The 15,105-nt window shown below is 52.4% G+C and overlaps 28 non-coding genes and 10 pseudogenes across 28 annotated transcripts; all 38 read right to left on the minus strand.

The window, feature by feature from the left end:
* Positions 1-202: 202 nt before the first annotated feature.
* Positions 203-321, minus strand: LOC139306049 (5S ribosomal RNA). Its single transcript, XR_011599387.1, has one exon. It is a non-coding gene; the product is annotated as a 5S ribosomal RNA (ribosomal RNA).
* Positions 322-464: 143 nt separating this feature from the next.
* LOC139282064 (5S ribosomal RNA) lies at positions 465-583 on the minus strand. Its single transcript, XR_011597180.1, has one exon. It is a non-coding gene; the product is annotated as a 5S ribosomal RNA (ribosomal RNA).
* A 225-nt stretch (positions 584-808) lies between these two features.
* LOC139281804 (5S ribosomal RNA) lies at positions 809-927 on the minus strand. The gene has a single exon (XR_011596935.1). It is a non-coding gene; the product is annotated as a 5S ribosomal RNA (ribosomal RNA).
* A 260-nt stretch (positions 928-1,187) lies between these two features.
* Positions 1,188-1,306, minus strand: LOC139281696 (5S ribosomal RNA). Its single transcript, XR_011596895.1, has one exon. It is a non-coding gene; the product is annotated as a 5S ribosomal RNA (ribosomal RNA).
* Positions 1,307-1,625: 319 nt separating this feature from the next.
* LOC139281956 (5S ribosomal RNA) lies at positions 1,626-1,744 on the minus strand. Its single transcript, XR_011597078.1, has one exon. It is a non-coding gene; the product is annotated as a 5S ribosomal RNA (ribosomal RNA).
* Positions 1,745-1,905: 161 nt separating this feature from the next.
* LOC139307667 (5S ribosomal RNA) lies at positions 1,906-2,024 on the minus strand (annotated as a pseudogene).
* A 182-nt stretch (positions 2,025-2,206) lies between these two features.
* LOC139281905 (5S ribosomal RNA) lies at positions 2,207-2,325 on the minus strand. Its single transcript, XR_011597029.1, has one exon. It is a non-coding gene; the product is annotated as a 5S ribosomal RNA (ribosomal RNA).
* Positions 2,326-2,585: 260 nt separating this feature from the next.
* Positions 2,586-2,704, minus strand: LOC139282107 (5S ribosomal RNA). The gene has a single exon (XR_011597223.1). It is a non-coding gene; the product is annotated as a 5S ribosomal RNA (ribosomal RNA).
* Positions 2,705-3,071: 367 nt separating this feature from the next.
* Positions 3,072-3,190, minus strand: LOC139306057 (5S ribosomal RNA). Its single transcript, XR_011599389.1, has one exon. It is a non-coding gene; the product is annotated as a 5S ribosomal RNA (ribosomal RNA).
* A 143-nt stretch (positions 3,191-3,333) lies between these two features.
* LOC139281863 (5S ribosomal RNA) lies at positions 3,334-3,452 on the minus strand. Its single transcript, XR_011596989.1, has one exon. It is a non-coding gene; the product is annotated as a 5S ribosomal RNA (ribosomal RNA).
* A 225-nt stretch (positions 3,453-3,677) lies between these two features.
* On the minus strand, positions 3,678-3,796 carry LOC139281805 (5S ribosomal RNA). The gene has a single exon (XR_011596936.1). It is a non-coding gene; the product is annotated as a 5S ribosomal RNA (ribosomal RNA).
* Positions 3,797-4,252: 456 nt separating this feature from the next.
* Positions 4,253-4,371, minus strand: LOC139306555 (5S ribosomal RNA). Its single transcript, XR_011599487.1, has one exon. It is a non-coding gene; the product is annotated as a 5S ribosomal RNA (ribosomal RNA).
* Positions 4,372-4,532: 161 nt separating this feature from the next.
* Positions 4,533-4,651, minus strand: LOC139307455 (5S ribosomal RNA; annotated as a pseudogene).
* A 182-nt stretch (positions 4,652-4,833) lies between these two features.
* On the minus strand, positions 4,834-4,952 carry LOC139281906 (5S ribosomal RNA). Its single transcript, XR_011597030.1, has one exon. It is a non-coding gene; the product is annotated as a 5S ribosomal RNA (ribosomal RNA).
* A 260-nt stretch (positions 4,953-5,212) lies between these two features.
* Positions 5,213-5,331, minus strand: LOC139282108 (5S ribosomal RNA). The gene has a single exon (XR_011597224.1). It is a non-coding gene; the product is annotated as a 5S ribosomal RNA (ribosomal RNA).
* Positions 5,332-5,698: 367 nt separating this feature from the next.
* LOC139306064 (5S ribosomal RNA) lies at positions 5,699-5,817 on the minus strand. The gene has a single exon (XR_011599391.1). It is a non-coding gene; the product is annotated as a 5S ribosomal RNA (ribosomal RNA).
* Positions 5,818-5,960: 143 nt separating this feature from the next.
* LOC139281864 (5S ribosomal RNA) lies at positions 5,961-6,079 on the minus strand. Its single transcript, XR_011596990.1, has one exon. It is a non-coding gene; the product is annotated as a 5S ribosomal RNA (ribosomal RNA).
* Positions 6,080-6,304: 225 nt separating this feature from the next.
* On the minus strand, positions 6,305-6,423 carry LOC139282125 (5S ribosomal RNA). Its single transcript, XR_011597241.1, has one exon. It is a non-coding gene; the product is annotated as a 5S ribosomal RNA (ribosomal RNA).
* A 260-nt stretch (positions 6,424-6,683) lies between these two features.
* On the minus strand, positions 6,684-6,802 carry LOC139281709 (5S ribosomal RNA). The gene has a single exon (XR_011596897.1). It is a non-coding gene; the product is annotated as a 5S ribosomal RNA (ribosomal RNA).
* A 319-nt stretch (positions 6,803-7,121) lies between these two features.
* Positions 7,122-7,240, minus strand: LOC139281849 (5S ribosomal RNA). The gene has a single exon (XR_011596976.1). It is a non-coding gene; the product is annotated as a 5S ribosomal RNA (ribosomal RNA).
* A 161-nt stretch (positions 7,241-7,401) lies between these two features.
* On the minus strand, positions 7,402-7,520 carry LOC139307456 (5S ribosomal RNA; annotated as a pseudogene).
* Positions 7,521-7,702: 182 nt separating this feature from the next.
* Positions 7,703-7,821, minus strand: LOC139281907 (5S ribosomal RNA). Its single transcript, XR_011597031.1, has one exon. It is a non-coding gene; the product is annotated as a 5S ribosomal RNA (ribosomal RNA).
* A 260-nt stretch (positions 7,822-8,081) lies between these two features.
* Positions 8,082-8,200, minus strand: LOC139304580 (5S ribosomal RNA). Its single transcript, XR_011599132.1, has one exon. It is a non-coding gene; the product is annotated as a 5S ribosomal RNA (ribosomal RNA).
* A 367-nt stretch (positions 8,201-8,567) lies between these two features.
* LOC139306070 (5S ribosomal RNA) lies at positions 8,568-8,686 on the minus strand. The gene has a single exon (XR_011599392.1). It is a non-coding gene; the product is annotated as a 5S ribosomal RNA (ribosomal RNA).
* Positions 8,687-8,829: 143 nt separating this feature from the next.
* LOC139281865 (5S ribosomal RNA) lies at positions 8,830-8,948 on the minus strand. The gene has a single exon (XR_011596991.1). It is a non-coding gene; the product is annotated as a 5S ribosomal RNA (ribosomal RNA).
* A 225-nt stretch (positions 8,949-9,173) lies between these two features.
* Positions 9,174-9,292, minus strand: LOC139281806 (5S ribosomal RNA). Its single transcript, XR_011596937.1, has one exon. It is a non-coding gene; the product is annotated as a 5S ribosomal RNA (ribosomal RNA).
* A 260-nt stretch (positions 9,293-9,552) lies between these two features.
* LOC139281721 (5S ribosomal RNA) lies at positions 9,553-9,671 on the minus strand. Its single transcript, XR_011596898.1, has one exon. It is a non-coding gene; the product is annotated as a 5S ribosomal RNA (ribosomal RNA).
* A 319-nt stretch (positions 9,672-9,990) lies between these two features.
* Positions 9,991-10,109, minus strand: LOC139307672 (5S ribosomal RNA; annotated as a pseudogene).
* A 217-nt stretch (positions 10,110-10,326) lies between these two features.
* On the minus strand, positions 10,327-10,445 carry LOC139307771 (5S ribosomal RNA; annotated as a pseudogene).
* A 486-nt stretch (positions 10,446-10,931) lies between these two features.
* LOC139305913 (5S ribosomal RNA) lies at positions 10,932-11,050 on the minus strand. Its single transcript, XR_011599361.1, has one exon. It is a non-coding gene; the product is annotated as a 5S ribosomal RNA (ribosomal RNA).
* A 155-nt stretch (positions 11,051-11,205) lies between these two features.
* LOC139281889 (5S ribosomal RNA) lies at positions 11,206-11,324 on the minus strand. Its single transcript, XR_011597014.1, has one exon. It is a non-coding gene; the product is annotated as a 5S ribosomal RNA (ribosomal RNA).
* A 609-nt stretch (positions 11,325-11,933) lies between these two features.
* On the minus strand, positions 11,934-12,052 carry LOC139281689 (5S ribosomal RNA; annotated as a pseudogene).
* A 505-nt stretch (positions 12,053-12,557) lies between these two features.
* LOC139307496 (5S ribosomal RNA) lies at positions 12,558-12,676 on the minus strand (annotated as a pseudogene).
* Positions 12,677-12,870: 194 nt separating this feature from the next.
* On the minus strand, positions 12,871-12,989 carry LOC139307637 (5S ribosomal RNA; annotated as a pseudogene).
* Positions 12,990-13,433: 444 nt separating this feature from the next.
* Positions 13,434-13,552, minus strand: LOC139281706 (5S ribosomal RNA; annotated as a pseudogene).
* Positions 13,553-14,038: 486 nt separating this feature from the next.
* LOC139282116 (5S ribosomal RNA) lies at positions 14,039-14,157 on the minus strand. Its single transcript, XR_011597232.1, has one exon. It is a non-coding gene; the product is annotated as a 5S ribosomal RNA (ribosomal RNA).
* A 603-nt stretch (positions 14,158-14,760) lies between these two features.
* On the minus strand, positions 14,761-14,879 carry LOC139305877 (5S ribosomal RNA). The gene has a single exon (XR_011599355.1). It is a non-coding gene; the product is annotated as a 5S ribosomal RNA (ribosomal RNA).
* Positions 14,880-15,069: 190 nt separating this feature from the next.
* LOC139307814 (5S ribosomal RNA) overlaps positions 15,070-15,105 on the minus strand; it is a 119-nt pseudogene continuing 83 nt past the window's right edge.

Raw genomic sequence — 15,105 nt, forward strand, 5'->3', positions numbered from 1 at the left:
GTCTCATATAAGGACCCGACCCTGCTTAGCTTCCGAGATCGGACGAGATCGGGCGTGTTCAGAGTGGTATGGCCGTAAGCCTGTGGGCCCTTTGCATCCACGCTCCTTATAGTGTGTATGTGGCAGTGGCATTGGCACTTTAAAGTTGGGTGTTTCACTGCTGGAGCAGCACCCTGGCTGTCTCTAAAAAGGGAAGTGGAAAAGCTTACAGCACCTGGTATTCCCAGGAGGTCTCCCATCCAAGTACCAACCAGGCCCGACCCTGCTTAGCTACCGAGATCAGACTAGATCGGGCGTGTTCAGAGTTGTATGGCCGTAAGCCTCTGGGCACTTCGCATACACGCTCCTTATAGTGTGTTAGTGGCAGTGGCTCTACATAGTGTGTATGTGACAGTGGCACTTTAAAGTTGGGTGTTTCACTGCTGGAGCAGCACCCTGGCTGTCTCTAAAAAGGGAAGTGGAAAAGCTTACAGCACCTGGTATTCCCAGGCAGTCTCCTATCCAAGTACTAACCAGGCCCGACCCTGCTTAGCTTCCGAGATCAGATGAGATCAGGCGTGTTCAGAGTGGTATGGCCGTCAGCCTGTAAGCTTGTGGGCACTTTGCATACACGCTCCTTATAGTGTGTATGTGGCAGTGGCATTGTCTCTATATATATTGTGTATGTGGCAGTGGCAGTGGCTCTACATAGTGTGTATGTGGCAGTGGCTCTACATAGTGTGTATGTGACAGTGGCAGTGGCACTTTAAAGTTGGGTGTTTCACTGCTGGAGCAGCGCCATGGCTGTCTCTAAAAAGTGAAGTGGAAAAGCTTGCAGCACCTGGTATTCCCAGGCGGTCTCCCATCCAAGTACTAACCAGGCCCGACCCTGCTTAGCTTCCGAGATCAGACGAGATCGGGCGTGTTCAGAGTGGTATGGCCGTAAGCCTCTGGGCCCTTCGCATACACGCTCCTTATAGTGTGTATGTGGCAGTGGCAGTAGCAGTGGCTTTACATAGTGTGTATGTGACAGTGGCAGTGGCTCTACATAGTGTGTATGTGGCAGTGGCAGTGGCAGTGGCTCTACATAGTGTGTATGTGACAGTGGCTCTACATAGTGTGTATGTGACAGTGGCAGTGGCACTTTAAAGTTGGGTGTTTCACTGCTGGAGCAGCGCCCTGGGTGTCTCTAAAAAGTGAAGTGGAAAAGCTTACAGCACCTGGTATTCCCAGGCGGTCTCCCATCCAAGTACTAACCAGGCCCGACCCTGCTTAGCTTCCGAGATCAGACGAGATCGGGCGTGTTCAGAGTGGTATGGCCGTAAGTATGTGGGCCCTTCGCATACACGCTCCTTATAGTGTGTATGTGGCATTGGCATTGTCTCTACATAGTGTGTATGTGACAATCCCAATCTGTTCAGCCTGCAGAAAGCTCCAACAACCTTGCCCACCAGCCCAACTCGTGGGCCCACGCTTAAGCACCTCACCGCGGACTACAGCTTGACAGGCGCGTCCGACGCAGCTTCGTGGCCCTGGTGCTCCGTATCTGTGGCACTCTGCTCAAGGCGTGGAGCGTTCAATGAGTTCAGCTAGGTGTTTCACTGCTGGAGCAGCACCCTGGCTGTCTCTAAAAAGGGAAGTGGAAAAGCTTACAGCACCTGGGATTCCCAGTTGGTCTCCCATCCAAGTACTAACCAGGCCCGACCCTGCTTAGCTACCGAGATCAGACGAGATCGGGCGTGTTCAGAGTGGTATGGCCGTAAGCCTCTGGGCCCTTCGCATACACGCTCCTTATAGTGTGTTAGTGGCAGTGGCAGTGGCAGTGGCTCTACATAGTGTGTATGTGACAGTGGCAGTGGCTCTTTAAAGCTGGGTCTTTCACTGCTGGAGCAGGACGCTGGCTTTCTCTAAAAAGGGAAGTGGAAAAGGTTACAGCACGTGGTATTCCCAGGAGGTCTCCCATCCAAGTAATAACCAGGCCCAACCCTGCTTAACTACCGTGATCAGACGAGGTCGGGCGTGTTCAGAGTGGTATGGCCGTAAGCCTCAGGGCCCTTCCCATACACGCTCCTTATAGTGTGTATGTGGCAGTGGCAGTGGCTCTACATAGTGTGTATGTGACAGTGGCTCTACATAGTGTGTATGTGACAGTGGCAGTGGCACTTTAAAGTTGGGTGTTTCACTGCTGGAGCATCACCCTGGCTGTCTCTAAAAAGGGAAGTGGAAAAGCTTACAGCACCTGAAATTCCCAGGCGGTCTCCCATCCAAGTACTAACCAGGCCCGACCCTGCTTAGCTTCCGAGATCAGACGAGATCGGGCATGTTCAGAGTGGTATGGCCGTAAGCCTGTGGGCTCTTTGCATACACGCTCCTTATAGTGTGTATGTGTCAGTGGCATTGTCTCTACATAGTGTGTATGTGGCAGTGGCAGTGTCTCGACATAGTGTGTATGTGACCGTGGCAGTGGCTCTACATCGTGTGTATGTGGCAGTGGCAGTGGCAGTGGCTCTACATAGTGTGTATGTGACAGTGGCAGTGGCACTTTAAAGTTGGGTGTTTCACTGCTGGAGCAGCGCCCTGGCAGTCTCTAAAAAGTGAAGTGGAAAAGCTTACAGCACCTGGTATTCCCAGGCGGTCTCCCATCCAAGTACTAACCAGGCCCGACCCTGCTTAGCTTCCGAGAACAGATGAGATCGGGCGTGTTCAGAGTGGTATGTCCGTAAGCCTCTGGCCCATTCGCATACACGCTCCTTATAGTGTGTAAGTGGCAGTGGCTCTATATAGTGTGTATGTGACAGTGGCAGTGGCAGTGGCTCTACATAGTGTGTATGTGACAGTGGCAGTGGCACTTTAAAGTTGGGTGTTTCACTGCTGGAGCAGCACCCTGGCTGTCTCATATAAGGACCCGACCCTGCTTAGCTTCCGAGATCGGACGAGATCGGGCGTGTTCAGAGTGGTATGGCCGTAAGCCTGTGGGCCCTTTGCATCCACGCTCCTTATAGTGTGTATGTGGCAGTGGCATTGGCACTTTAAAGTTGGGTGTTTCACTGCTGGAGCAGCACCCTGGCTGTCTCTAAAAAGGGAAGTGGAAAAGCTTACAGCACCTGGTATTCCCAGGAGGTCTCCCATCCAAGTACCAACCAGGCCCGACCCTGCTTAGCTACCGAGATCAGACTAGATCGGGCGTGTTCAGAGTTGTATGGCCGTAAGCCTCTGGGCACTTCGCATACACGCTCCTTATAGTGTGTTAGTGGCAGTGGCTCTACATAGTGTGTATGTGACAGTGGCACTTTAAAGTTGGGTGTTTCACTGCTGGAGCAGCACCCTGGCTGTCTCTAAAAAGGGAAGTGGAAAAGCTTACAGCACCTGGTATTCCCAGGCAGTCTCCTATCCAAGTACTAACCAGGCCCGACCCTGCTTAGCTTCCGAGATCAGATGAGATCGGGCGTGTTCAGAGTGGTATGGCCGTCAGCCTGTAAGCTTGTGGGCACTTTGCATACACGCTCCTTATAGTGTGTATGTGGCAGTGGCATTGTCTCTATATATATTGTGTATGTGGCAGTGGCAGTGGCTCTACATAGTGTGTATGTGGCAGTGGCTCTACATAGTGTGTATGTGACAGTGGCAGTGGCACTTTAAAGTTGGGTGTTTCACTGCTGGAGCAGCGCCATGGCTGTCTCTAAAAAGTGAAGTGGAAAAGCTTGCAGCACCTGGTATTCCCAGGCGGTCTCCCATCCAAGTACTAACCAGGCCCGACCCTGCTTAGCTTCCGAGATCAGACGAGATCGGGCGTGTTCAGAGTGGTATGGCCGTAAGCCTCTGGGCCCTTCGCATACACGCTCCTTATAGTGTGTATGTGGCAGTGGCAGTGGCTCTACATAGTGTGTATGTGACAGTGGCTGTGGCTCTTTATAGTGTGTACGTCACAGAGTCAGCGGCTTTTCATAGTGTGCATGTGACCGCATCGGCAGCTCTTGGCAGTGTCTATGAGCACTGATACCCGTACTTCATCAACACACTGTGCCCTCCTCAACCCCACGCAGTTCAGCCTGCAGAAAGCTCCAGCAACCTTGCCCACCAGCCCAACTCGTGGGCCTACGCTTCAGCACCTCCCCGCGGACTACAGCTTGACAGGCGCGTCCGACGCAGCTTCGTGGCCCTGGTGCTCCGTATCTCTGGCACTCTGCTCAAGGCGTGGAGCGTTCAATGAGTTCAGCTGGGTGTTTCACTGCTGGAGCAGCACCCTGGCTGTCTCTAAAAAGGGAAGTGGAAAAGCTTACAGCACCTGGTATTCCCAGGAGGTCTCCCATCCAAGTACTAACCAGGCCCGACCCTGCTTAGCTACCGAGATCAGACGAGATCGGGCGTGTTCAGAGTGGTATGGCCGTAAGCCTCTGGGCCCTTCGCATACACGCTCCTTATAGTGTGTTAGTGGCAGTGGCAGTGGCAGTGGCTCTACATAGTGTGTATGTGACAGTGGCAGTGGCTCTTTAAAGCTGGGTCTTTCACTGCTGGAGCAGGACGCTGGCTTTCTCTAAAAAGGGAAGTGGAAAAGGTTACAGCACGTGGTATTCCCAGGAGGTCTCCCATCCAAGTAATAACCAGGCCCAACCCTGCTTAACTACCGTGATCAGACGAGATCGGGCGTGTTCAGAGTGGTATGGCCGTAAGCCTCAGGGCCCTTCCCATACACGCTCCTTATAGTGTGTATGTGGCAGTGGCAGTGGCTCTACATAGTGTGTATGTGACAGTGGCTCTACATAGTGTGTATGTGACAGTGGCAGTGGCACTTTAAAGTTGGGTGTTTCACTGCTGGAGCATCACCCTGGCTGTCTCTAAAAAGGGAAGTGGAAAAGCTTACAGCACCTGAAATTCCCAGGCGGTCTCCCATCCAAGTACTAACCAGGCCCGACCCTGCTTAGCTTCCGAGATCAGACGAGATCGGGCATGTTCAGAGTGGTATGGCCGTAAGCCTGTGGGCTCTTTGCATACACGCTCCTTATAGTGTGTATGTGTCAGTGGCATTGTCTCTACATAGTGTGTATGTGGCAGTGGCAGTGTCTCGACATAGTGTGTATGTGACAGTGGCAGTGGCTCTACATCGTGTGTATGTGGCAGTGGCAGTGGCAGTGGCTCTACATAGTGTGTATGTGACAGTGGCAGTGGCACTTTAAAGTTGGGTGTTTCACTGCTGGAGCAGCGCCCTGGCAGTCTCTAAAAAGTGAAGTGGAAAAGCTTACAGCACCTGGTATTCCCAGGCGGTCTCCCATCCAAGTACTAACCAGGCCCGACCCTGCTTAGCTTCCGAGAACAGATGAGATCGGGCGTGTTCAGAGTGGTATGTCCGTAAGCCTCTGGCCCATTCGCATACACGCTCCTTATAGTGTGTAAGTGGCAGTGGCTCTATATAGTGTGTATGTGACAGTGGCAGTGGCAGAGGCTCTACATAGTGTGTATGTGACAGTGGCAGTGGCACTTTAAAGTTGGGTGTTTCACTGCTGGAGCAGCACCCTGGCTGTCTCATATAAGGACCCGACCCTGCTTAGCTTCCGAGATCGGACGAGATCGGGCGTGTTCAGAGTGGTATGGCCGTAAGCCTGTGGGCCCTTTGCATCCACGCTCCTTATAGTGTGTATGTGGCAGTGGCATTGGCACTTTAAAGTTGGGTGTTTCACTGCTGGAGCAGCACCCTGGCTGTCTCTAAAAAGGGAAGTGGAAAAGCTTACAGCACCTGGTATTCCCAGGAGGTCTCCCATCCAAGTACCAACCAGGCCCGACCCTGCTTAGCTACCGAGATCAGACTAGATCGGGCGTGTTCAGAGTTGTATGGCCGTAAGCCTCTGGGCACTTCGCATACACGCTCCTTATAGTGTGTTAGTGGCAGTGGCTCTACATAGTGTGTATGTGACAGTGGCACTTTAAAGTTGGGTGTTTCACTGCTGGAGCAGCACCCTGGCTGTCTCTAAAAAGGGAAGTGGAAAAGCTTACAGCACCTGGTATTCCCAGGCAGTCTCCTATCCAAGTACTAACCAGGCCCGACCCTGCTTAGCTTCCGAGATCAGATGAGATCGGGCGTGTTCAGAGTGGTATGGCCGTCAGCCTGTAAGCTTGTGGGCACTTTGCATACACGCTCCTTATAGTGTGTATGTGGCAGTGGCATTGTCTCTATATATATTGTGTATGTGGCAGTGGCAGTGGCTCTACATAGTGTGTATGTGGCAGTGGCTCTACATAGTGTGTATGTGACAGTGGCAGTGGCACTTTAAAGTTGGGTGTTTCACTGCTGGAGCAGCGCCATGGCTGTCTCTAAAAAGTGAAGTGGAAAAGCTTGCAGCACCTGGTATTCCCAGGCGGTCTCCCATCCAAGTACTAACCAGGCCCGACCCTGCTTAGCTTCCAAGATCAGACGAGATCGGGCGTGTTCAGAGTGGTATGGCCGTAAGCCTCTGGGCCCTTCGCATACACGCTCCTTATAGTGTGTATGTGGCAGTGGCAGTAGCAGTGGCTTTACATAGTGTGTATGTGACAGTGGCAGTGGCTCTACATAGTGTGTATGTGGCAGTGGCAGTGGCAGTGGCTCTACATAGTGTGTATGTGACAGTGGCTCTACATAGTGTGTATGTGACAGTGGCAGTGGCACTTTAAAGTTGGGTGTTTCACTGCTGGAGCAGCGCCCTGGGTGTCTCTAAAAAGTGAAGTGGAAAAGCTTACAGCACCTGGTATTCCCAGGCGGTCTCCCATCCAAGTACTAACCAGGCCCGACCCTGCTTAGCTTCCGAGATCAGACGAGATCGGGCGTGTTCAGAGTGGTATGGCCGTAAGTATGTGGGCCCTTCGCATACACGCTCCTTATAGTGTGTATGTGGCATTGGCATTGTCTCTACATAGTGTGTATGTGACAATCCCAATCTGTTCAGCCTGCAGAAAGCTCCAGCAACCTTGCCCACCAGCCCAACTCGTGGGCCCACGCTTAAGCACCTCACCGCGGACTACAGCTTGACAGGCGCGTCCGACGCAGCTTCGTGGCCCTGGTGCTCCGTATCTGTGGCACTCTGCTCAAGGCGTGGAGCGTTCAATGAGTTCAGCTAGGTGTTTCACTGCTGGAGCAGCACCCTGGCTGTCTCTAAAAAGGGAAGTGGAAAAGCTTACAGCACCTGGTATTCCCAGTTGGTCTCCCATCCAAGTACTAACCAGGCCCGACCCTGCTTAGCTACCGAGATCAGACGAGATCGGGCGTGTTCAGAGTGGTATGGCCGTAAGCCTCTGGGCCCTTCGCATACACGCTCCTTATAGTGTGTTAGTGGCAGTGGCAGTGGCAGTGGCTCTACATAGTGTGTATGTGACAGTGGCAGTGGCTCTTTAAAGCTGGGTCTTTCACTGCTGGAGCAGGACGCTGGCTTTCTCTAAAAAGGGAAGTGGAAAAGGTTACAGCACGTGGTATTCCCAGGAGGTCTCCCATCCAAGTAATAACCAGGCCCAACCCTGCTTAACTACCGTGATCAGACGAGATCGGGCGTGTTCAGAGTGGTATGGCCGTAAGCCTCAGGGCCCTTCCCATACACGCTCCTTATAGTGTGTATGTGGCAGTGGCAGTGGCTCTACATAGTGTGTATGTGACAGTGGCTCTACATAGTGTGTATGTGACAGTGGCAGTGGCACTTTAAAGTTGGGTGTTTCACTGCTGGAGCATCACCCTGGCTGTCTCTAAAAAGGGAAGTGGAAAAGCTTACAGCACCTGAAATTCCCAGGCGGTCTCCCATCCAAGTACTAACCAGGCCCGACCCTGCTTAGCTTCCGAGATCAGACGAGATCGGGCATGTTCAGAGTGGTATGGCCGTAAGCCTGTGGGCTCTTTGCATACACGCTCCTTATAGTGTGTATGTGTCAGTGGCATTGTCTCTACATAGTGTGTATGTGGCAGTGGCAGTGTCTCGACATAGTGTGTATGTGACAGTGGCAGTGGCTCTACATCGTGTGTATGTGGCAGTGGCAGTGGCAGTGGCTCTACATAGTGTGTATGTGACAGTGGCAGTGGCACTTTAAAGTTGGGTGTTTCACTGCTGGAGCAGCGCCCTGGCAGTCTCTAAAAAGTGAAGTGGAAAACCTTACAGCACCTGGTATTCCCAGGCGGTCTCCCATCCAAGTACTAACCAGGCCCGACCCTGCTTAGCTTCCGAGAACAGATGAGATCGGGCGTGTTCAGAGTGGTATGTCCGTAAGCCTCTGGCCCATTCGCATACACGCTCCTTATAGTGTGTAAGTGGCAGTGGCTCTATATAGTGTGTATGTGACAGTGGCAGTGGCAGTGGCTCTACATAGTGTGTATGTGACAGTGGCAGTGGCACTTTAAAGTTGGGTGTTTCACTGCTGGAGCAGCACCCTGGCTGTCTCATATAAGGACCCGACCCTGCTTAGCTTCCGAGATCGGACGAGATCGGGCGTGTTCAGAGTGGTATGGCCGTAAGCCTGTGGGCCCTTTGCATCCACGCTCCTTATAGTGTGTATGTGGCAGTGGCATTGGCACTTTAAAGTTGGGTGTTTCACTGCTGGAGCAGCACCCTGGCTGTCTCTAAAAAGGGAAGTGGAAAAGCTTACAGCACCTGGTATTCCCAGGAGGTCTCCCATCCAAGTACCAACCAGGCCCGACCCTGCTTAGCTACCGAGATCAGACTAGATCGGGCGTGTTCAGAGTTGTATGGCCGTAAGCCTCTGGGCACTTCGCATACACGCTCCTTATAGTGTGTTAGTGGCAGTGGCTCTACATAGTGTGTATGTGACAGTGGCACTTTAAAGTTGGGTGTTTCACTGCTGGAGCAGCACCCTGGCTGTCTCTAAAAAGGGAAGTGGAAAAGCTTACAGCACCTGGTATTCCCAGGCAGTCTCCTATCCAAGTACTAACCAGGCCCGACCCTGCTTAGCTTCCGAGATCAGATGAGATCGGGCGTGTTCAGAGTGGTATGGCCGTCAGCCTGTAAGCTTGTGGGCACTTTGCATACACGCTCCTTATAGTGTGTATGTGGCAGTGGCATTGTCTCTATATATATTGTGTATGTGGCAGTGGCAGTGGCTCTACATAGTGTGTATGTGGCAGTGGCTCTACATAGTGTGTATGTGACAGTGGCAGTGGCACTTTAAAGTTGGGTGTTTCACTGCTGGAGCAGCGCCATGGCTGTCTCTAAAAAGTGAAGTGGAAAAGCTTGCAGCACCTGGTATTCCCAGGCGGTCTCCCATCCAAGTACTAACCAGGCCCGACCCTGCTTAGCTTCCGAGATCAGACGAGATCGGGCGTGTTCAGAGTGGTATGGCCGTAAGCCTCTGGGCCCTTCGCATACACGCTCCTTATAGTGTGTATGTGGCAGTGGCAGTAGCAGTGGCTTTACATAGTGTGTATGTGACAGTGGCAGTGGCTCTACATAGTGTGTATGTGGCAGTGGCAGTGGCAGTGGCTCTACATAGTGTGTATGTGACAGTGGCTCTACATAGTGTGTATGTGACAGTGGCAGTGGCACTTTAAAGTTGGGTGTTTCACTGCTGGAGCAGCGCCCTGGGTGTCTCTAAAAAGTGAAGTGGAAAAGCTTACAGCACCTGGTATTCCCAGGCGGTCTCCCATCCAAGTACTAACCAGGCCCGACCCTGCTTAGCTTCCGAGATCAGACGAGATCGGGCGTGTTCAGAGTGGTATGGCCGTAAGTATGTGGGCCCTTCGCATACACGCTCCTTATAGTGTGTATGTGGCATTGGCATTGTCTCTACATAGTGTGTATGTGACAATCCCAATCTGTTCAGCCTGCAGAAAGCTCCAGCAACCTTGCCCACCAGCCCAACTCGTGGGCCCACGCTTAAGCACCTCACCGCGGACTACAGCTTGACAGGCGCGTCCGACGCAGCTTCGTGGCCCTGGTGCTCCGTATCTGTGGCACTCTGCTCAAGGCGTGGAGCGTTCAATGAGTTCAGCTAGGTGTTTCACTGCTGGAGCAGCACCCTGGCTGTCTCTAAAAAGGGAAGTGGAAAAGCTTACAGCACCTGGTATTCCCAGGCGGTCTCCCATCAAAGTAGTAACCAGGCTTGATCCTGCTTAGCTTCCGAGATCAGACGAGATCGGGCGTGTTCAGAGTGGTATGTCCGTAAGCCTGTGGGCACTTTGCATACACGCTCCTTATAGTGTGTATGTGGCAGTGGCATTGTCTCTATATATACTGTGTATGTGGCAGTGGCAGTGGCTGTACATAGTGTGTATGTGGCAGTGGCTCTACATAGTGTGTATGTGACAGTGGCAGTGGCTCTTTAAAGCTGGGTCTTTCACTGCTGGAGCAGTACGCTGGCTTTCTCTAAAAAGGGAAGTGGAAAAGGTTACAGCACGTGGTATTCCCAAGAGGTCTCCCATCCAAGTAATAACCAGGCCCGACCCTGCTTAACTACCGAGATCAGACGACATCGGGCGTGTTCAGAGTGGTATGGCCGTAAGTTTTGGGGCCTTCGCATACACGCTCCTTATAGTGTGTATGTGGCAGTGGCTCTACATAGTGTGTATGTGACAGTGGCTTTACATAGTGTGTATGTGACAGTGGCAGTGGCTCTTTATAGTGTGTACGTGACAGTGGCTCTACATAGTGTGTATGTGACAGTGGCAGTGGCAGTGGCTCTACATAGTGTGTATGTGACAGTGGCAGTGGCACTTTAAAGTTGGGTGTTTCACTGCTGGAGCAGCACCCTGGCTGTCTCAAAAAACGGCCCGACCCTGCTTAGCGTCCGAGATCTGATGAGATCGGGCGTGTTCAGAGTGGTATGGCCGTAAGCCTCTGGGCCCTTCGCATACATGCTCCTTATTGTGTGTATGTGGCAGTGGCAGTGGCATTGTCTCTACATAGTGTGTATGTGACAGTGGTACTTTAAAGTTGGGTGTTTCACTGCTGGAGCAGCACCATGGCTGTCTCTAAAAAGGGAAGTGGAAAAGCTTACAGCACCTGGTACTCCCAGGCGGTCTCCCATCCAAATACTAACCAGGACCGACCCTGCTTAGCTTTCGAGATCAGACGAGATCGGGCGTGTTCAGAGTGGTTTGGCCGTAAGCCTGTGGGCCCTTCGCATAACCGCTCCTTATAGTGTGTATGTGGCAGTGGCATTGTCTCTACATTGTGTGTATGTGACAGTGGCAGTGGCACTTTAAAGTTGGGTGTTTCACTGCTGGAGCAGCACCCTGGCTGTCTCTGAAAAAGGAAGTGGAAAAGCTTACAGCACCTGGTATTCCCAGGAGGTCTCCCATCCAAGTACTAACCAGGCCCGACATTGCTTAGCTACCGAGATCAGACGAGATCGGGTGTGTTCAGAGTGGTATGGCCGTAAGCCTCTGGGCCCATCGCATACACGGTCCTTATAGTGTGTTAGTGGCAGTGGCAGTGGCAATGGCTCTACATAATGTGTATGTGACAGTGGCTCTACATAGTGTGTATGTGACAGTGGCAGTGGCAGTTGCAGTGGCTCTACATAGTGTGTATGTGACAGTGGCAGTGGCACTTTAAAGTTGTGTGTTTCACTGCTGGAGCAGCACCCAGGCTGTCTCTAAAAAGGGCCCGACCCTGCTTAGCTTCCGAGATCAGACGAGATCAGGCGTGGTCAGAGTGGAATGGCCGTAAGCCTCTGGGCCCTTCGCATACATGCTCCTTATAGTGTGTATGTGGCAGTGGCATTGTCTCTACATAGTGTGTATGTGACAATCCCACGCAGTTCAGCCTGCAGAAAGCTCCAGCAACCTTGCCCACCAGCCCAACTCGTGGGCCCACGCTTAAGCACCTCCCCGCGGACTACCGCTTGACAGGCGCGTCCGACGCAGCTTCGTGGCCCTGGTGCTCCGTATCTGTGGCACTCTGCTCAAGGCGTGGAGCGTTCAATGAGTTCAGCTAGGTGTTTCACTGCTGGAGCAGCACCCTGGCTGTCTCTAAAAAGGGAAGTGGAAAAGTTTACAGCACCTGGTATTCCCAGGCGGTCTCCCATCAAAGTACTAACCAGGCTTGATCCTGCTTAGATTCCGAGATCAGACGAGATCGGGGGTGTTCAGAATGGTATGTGCGTAAGCCTGTGGGCCCTTCCCATACACGCTCCTTATAGTGTGTATGTGGCAGTGGCAGTGGCTCTACATAGTGTGTATGTGAAAGTGGCTCTACATAGTGTGTATGTGACAGTGGCAGTGGCAGTGGCAGTGGCTCTACATATTGTGTATGTGAAAGTGGCTCTACATAGTGTGTATGTGACAGTGGCAGTGGCAGTGGCAGTGGCTCTACATAGTGTGTATGTGACAGTGGCAGTGGCACTTTAAAGTTGGGTGTTTCACTGCTGGAGCAGCACCCTGGCTGTCTCTAAAAAGGACCCGACCCTGCTTAGCTTCCGAGATCGGACGAGATCGGGCTTGTTCAGAGTGGTATGGCCGTAAGCCTGTGGGCCCTTTGCATACCCGCTCCTTATAGTGTGTATGTGGCAGTGGCTCTACATGGTGTGTAAGTGACAGTGGCAGTGGCTGTTTAAAGCTATGTGTTTCACTGCTGGAGCATCACCCTGGCTGTCTCTAAAAATTGAAGTGGAAAATTTTACAGCACCTGGTACTCCCAGGCGGTCTCCTATCCAAGTACTAACCAGGCCTGACCCTGCTTAGCTTCCGAGATCAGACGAGACCGGGCGTGTTCAGAGTGGTATGGCCGTAAGCCTGTGGGTGCTTTGCATACACGCTCCTTATAGTGTGTATGTGGCAGTGGCAGTGGCTCTACATAGTGTGTATGTGGCAGTGGCAGTGGAAGTGGCTCTACATAGTGTGTATGTGACAGTGGCAGTGGCTCTTTAAAGCTGGGTGTTTCACTGCTGGAGCAGCACCCTGGCTGTCTCTAAAAAGGGAAGTGGAAAAGCTTTCAGCACCTGGTATTCCCAGGCATTCTCCCATCCAAGTACTAACCAGGCCCAACCCTGCTTAGCCTCCGAGATCAGACGAGATCGGGCGTCCTCAGAGTGGTATGGCCGTAAGTTTTGGGGCCTTCGCATACACGCTCCTCATAGTGTGTATGTGGCAGTGGCAGTGGCAGTGGCTCTACATAGTGTGTATGTGACAATGGCTCTACATAGTGTGTATGTGACAGTGGCAGTGGCAGTGGCTCTACATAGTGTGTATGTGACAGTTGCAGTGGCACTTTAAAGTTGGGTGTTTCACTGCTGGAGCAGCACCCTGGCTGTCTCTAAAAAGGGCCCGACCCTGCATAGCTTCCGAGATCTGATGAGATCGGGCGTGTTCAGAGTGGTATGGCCGTAAGCCTCTGGGCCCTTCGCATACACGCTCCTTATAGTGTGTATGTGGCAGTGGCAGTGGCAGTTTCTCTACATAGTGTGTATGTGACAGTGGCAGTGGCTCTTTAAAGCTAGGTGTTTCACTGCTGGAGCAGCACCCTGGCTGTCTCTAAAAAGGGAAGTGGAAAAGCTTACAGCACCTGGTATTCCCAGGCATTCTCCCATCCATGTACTAACCATTCCCGACCCTGCTTAACTTCCGAGATCAGACGAGATCGGGCGTCCTCAGAGTGGTATGGCCGTTAGTTTTGGGGCCTTCGCATACACGCTCCTTATAGTGTGTATGTGGCAGTGGCAGTGGCTCTACATAGTGTGTATGTGACAGTGGCTTTACATAGTGTGTATGTGACAGTGGCAGTGGCTCTTTATAGTGTGTACGTGACAGTGGCTCTACATAGTGTGTATGTGACAGTGGCAGTGGCAGTGGCTCTACATAGTGTGTATGTGACAGTGGCAGTGGCACTTTAAAGTTGGGTGTTTCACTGCTGGAGCAGCACCCTGGCTGTCTCTAAAAAGGACCCGACCCTGCTTAGCTTACGAGATCGGACGAGATCGGGCGTGTTCAGAGTGGTATGGCCGTAAGCCTGTGGGCCCTTTGCATACACGCTCCTTATAGTGTGTATGTGGCAGTGGCTCTACATAGTGTGTATGTGACAGTGGCAGTGGCACTTTAAAGTTGGGTGTTTCACTGCTGGAGCAGCGCCCTGGGTGTCTCTAAAAAGTGAAGTGGAAAAGCTTACAGCACCTGGTATTCCCAGGCGGTCTCCCATCCAAGTACTAACCAGGCCCGACCCTGCTTAGCTTCCGAGATCAGACGAGATCGGGCGTGTTCAGAGTGGTATGGCCGTAAGCCTCTGGGCCCTTCGCATACACGGTCCTTATAGTGTGTTAGTGGCAGTGGCAGTGGCAGTGGCTCTACATAGTGTGTATGTGACAGTGCCTCTACATAGTGTGTATGTGACAGTGGCAGTGGCAGTGGCTCTACATAGTGTGTATGTGACAGTGGCAGTGGCACTTTAAAGTTGGGTGTTTCACTGCTGGAGCAGCACCCAGGCTGTCTCTAAAAAGGGCCCGACCCTGCTTAGCTTCCGAGATCAGACGAGATCAGGCGTGTTCAGAGTGGAATGGCCGTAAGCCTGTGGGCCCTTTGCATACACGCTCCTTATAGTGTGTATGTGGCAGTGGCATTGTCTCTACATAGTGTGTATGTGACAATCCCACGCAGTTCAGCCTGCAGAAAGCTCCAGCAACCTTGCCCACCAGCCCAACTCTTGGGCCCACGCTTAAGCACCTCCCCGCGGACTACAGCTTGACAGGCGCGTCCGACGCAGCTTCGTGGCCCTGGTGCTCCGTATCTCTGGCACTCTGCTCAAGGCGTGGAGCGTTCAATGAGTTCAGCTGGGTGTTTCACTGCTGGAGCAGCACCCTGGCTGTCTCTAAAAAGGGAAGTGGAAAAGCTTACAGCACCTGGTATTCCCAGGCATTCTCCCATCCAACTACTAACCAGGCCCGACCCTGCTTACCTTCCGAGATCAGACGAGATCGGGCGTGTTCAGAGTGGTATGGCCGTAAGCCTGTAAGCCTGTGGGCACTTTGCATACACGCTCCTTATAGTGTGTATGTGGCAGTGGCAGTGGCTCTACATAGTGTGTATGTGACAGTGGCTGTGGCTCTTTATAGTGTGTATGTGACAGTGGCACTTTAAAGTTGGGTGTTTCACTGCTGGAGCAGCACCCTGGCTGTCTCTAAAAAGGGAAGAGGAAAAGCTCACAGCACCTGGTATTCCCAGTCGCTCTACCA

This window comes from Enoplosus armatus, chromosome 2 (assembly GCF_043641665.1).
Source record: "Enoplosus armatus isolate fEnoArm2 chromosome 2, fEnoArm2.hap1, whole genome shotgun sequence".
NCBI lineage: Eukaryota > Metazoa > Chordata > Actinopteri > Centrarchiformes > Enoplosidae > Enoplosus > Enoplosus armatus.